Source organism: Coenobita brevimanus, chromosome 53, assembly GCF_032717465.1.
Source record: "Coenobita brevimanus isolate Jiangsu-jjx chromosome 53, ASM3271746v2, whole genome shotgun sequence".
In the NCBI taxonomy this organism is placed as follows: Eukaryota; Metazoa; Arthropoda; class Malacostraca; order Decapoda; family Coenobitidae; genus Coenobita; species Coenobita brevimanus.
In genome coordinates this window covers 18,539,418-18,542,370 of record NC_137006.1, presented here as the reverse complement: position 1 = coordinate 18,542,370, position 2,953 = coordinate 18,539,418, and the positions used below count along the sequence as shown (strand labels likewise).

The 2,953-nt window shown below is 38.0% G+C and overlaps 1 non-coding gene across 1 annotated transcript; it reads left to right on the top strand.

Moving 5' to 3' along the window:
• Positions 1 to 623: 623 nt before the first annotated feature.
• Positions 624 to 742, top strand: LOC145400864 (5S ribosomal RNA). The gene has a single exon (XR_013897491.1). It is a non-coding gene; the product is annotated as a 5S ribosomal RNA (ribosomal RNA).
• The last annotated feature ends 2,211 nt before the right edge of the window (positions 743 to 2,953 follow it).

The window sequence follows — 2,953 nt, the reverse complement described above, 5'->3', positions numbered from 1 at the left end:
TCTTGTTTTAGTAACCACATTAACACGATATATATTTTGTGGTTTATTTTTTGCTATCAACAAGACGTATCATTCAGCATAGGAAAGCCACTGATGGTTAGGAAAACTAATAAAACTTGTATCTATCTCTGCATGTAAGAAAAGTCTATCTGAAACTGCATTTATTGTTTGAGTAGGCAAATTAAAAAAAAAAAATCTGAAAACATGGTTGACGGGGAAAAAAGGAAACTCTCAAAGCTCTTTATGTCAGCTGAAATTTATGCTGCTTACGAAAGAAAATACCACTATATAACACTCCACATCCTGTGTTATATATTTTTATTTTTGTTACCCCCTTGTGATTTTATTACTCCATTTGAAATTTATTTAATGCAGTGGAGGGATGAATAACAATCACCCCGTCCCATTTACTGCCAAATAACCCTCTTAACCCCTTCAGTCCCGGTGACGATATTATTATATCATATCTTAGGTTTTATTGATAACAGGACAGAATTTTCAAACGGAAGGGTTAGATTAAAGACCTTTTTCTATATAATTATTCCTATAGTAGCTTTCATTTATGTTAAGACTGACTTTTTGAACGGTAAGCTTTAGATAAAATCTCCATTATTTCCTCCAATGCCAACGACCACACCACGTTGAGTACACCGCTTCCCGTCCGATCAGCGAAGTTAAGCAACGTTGGGTCTGGTTAGTACTTGGATGGGTGACCGCCTGGGAACACCAGATGCTGTTGGCATCCCTACGTGTCAAGTGGGGTTGGTGGAGGATTAGTGCCCCTCCCTGTAAAACAATTAACTCTAAGCCCTTGGCCACCCCGTCTGGGATACATGGCGTCTGGCAATGAATGAATGATGAATGAATTCCTCCAATACTATAATTATTTCTTATGATGAGAAAAAACAGATGAAAGAAATATGGGTAAATTATAAATACAAGTCACCGCATTGGTAGACTTAAGATGAAGAAAACCGTCTGATGGTATACGTCTTTCACCTTAACCTGGCCCAGGTTTTCGTCCATTTTTTTTTCAGCTCGTTTGGTACAAAAAGGCAGTACCTCGGTCTTACATTCTTTATCACAACACTCCTCCGTGACTAGCATAGTACAGTATTTCAGTATTTATTTATTGCAAAAACGCAGGGGGCAAGATGCAGAGAGGATAAATTTGTCAAGTTAGAACAAAAAGAGTATACATATAGCAAGATTATGATGCAGATGATGGAGAAGTAATCGTAGTGAGAGTTAAACCATTGAATCCCGTGATTTTTCTTTGTTTCTTTGTTCTTGGTACTTCCAGACGATTTTTCCAGCTCAAGGATGATTTTTTTTAGCTGAGTCTTTCATTCGTCCCTGTAATACGAGATGTTTCCTTTGTTGAATAGAGCTGAGTGAAGGAAAACTCTTTAATAGCACTCGTGTTAGTAAAAAACGTATCTAAAGCCAGCCACTTTGATGTGTGTGTGTTTGTGTCTGTTCTTATCTAATTGTTCTTACCTAACTGTATCTTTACAGAATGAGTCAAGCTCGTACTGTCTCGTGTATTACACCATTCCTATCATACATATCCCTAAATTTGTGAATAGTTTTGGCACACACTTCATTTGGTTGCGCATTCCGCTGATGAATTGCCCTATTTGAGAAACTGAATATCCTTAAGTCTTTATCATCTCTCTTTTTATGCATTTTTTTGCATGTCCTCTTGCTGATGCTTCCCCATAGGCTATATACTCATTTATGTGTATTTTCTCTTTCCCTGTGATCCATGTATATAGCATATTAATGTCTTCTGTTTTCCTTCTCTCTTGAAATGTTGGTAGGTTTAATTTTTCTAGATTTCAAAGATTAATTCCCTTTAGCTCGGTGCCCATTTTGTAGCTGCCCTTTGTACCTTTTCAATCTTATCTATATGTTTTTTGAGATATGGATTCCAGACTACTGATGCATACTCCAGGGTTGGTCTAATGAAGGGTGTGATTATCTTTCTCAGCAGTTCTTCATTATTTGAATACTACTCTCATATTAGCAAACAGTGTGTGCATAGTCCTTACTTTCTCGTTTATGTGTTCAGCCGGTGATAGTCTGTCATTGATAATCACCCCTAAATCCTTCTTTTTTTGATGTCTGTAGAGTTCAACTTCTCAGGTTATAATCCCAGTCTGGTCTTTTTTCACTTTTACCAAACTTTATTATTTGACGTTTGTCCACACTGAATTCTATTTGCCACCTGCTGCTCCATTTATTTAGCTTGTTTAATTGTTCTTGTAGCTCTGTGCAAGAGTCAATGTGTGTAATTTTCCTTTGTATTTCTGTATCCCCAGCAAACATATTTAGATAGCTTCCATTGCAATGTTGCTGTCAATGGCATTTATTTATACTTAAAACATAACTGATGCCAGCACATCACTATCAAACCTTTCACTACAATGACGTGCCCTTGGTCTTCGTTCTAGCTACCAACTGCGTGGCGGGGGGGGGGGGGAGGAGAGGAGAGAGTAAGCGGGGTGATGGACACGGAGGTGGAGAGCTGCTAGGTAATTTCAGCACCTTTCGCTAATGAGAGAGGACAATATTAAAACGTGTACTATTTAATTCAGGTGAGACGAATGATTGATTGAAGCGACGACACCTGTGGTTCTGACACACACACACACACACACACACACACACACACATACAGGGAGGGGACTGTCCCATTATTAAAACTAACCACGCAAGATGTATGCAATTTCCCAGTATATGAAGTACTATCATTTTCAAAACACCGGCGTCAATGCAAAATGGTCAGTCGATTCCACGTTTCATAATTCATATAGCAACCAGGTAGAACCATGAACTTTATTTAATTATCTGCCACGTGTTTCAATAATGGGGTCAAAAGTTGGGAGTTTCCCACTCTTCATCGATTTCAGCTTTAATGGTGTATTTAAACGATGGATTGAAACATTGA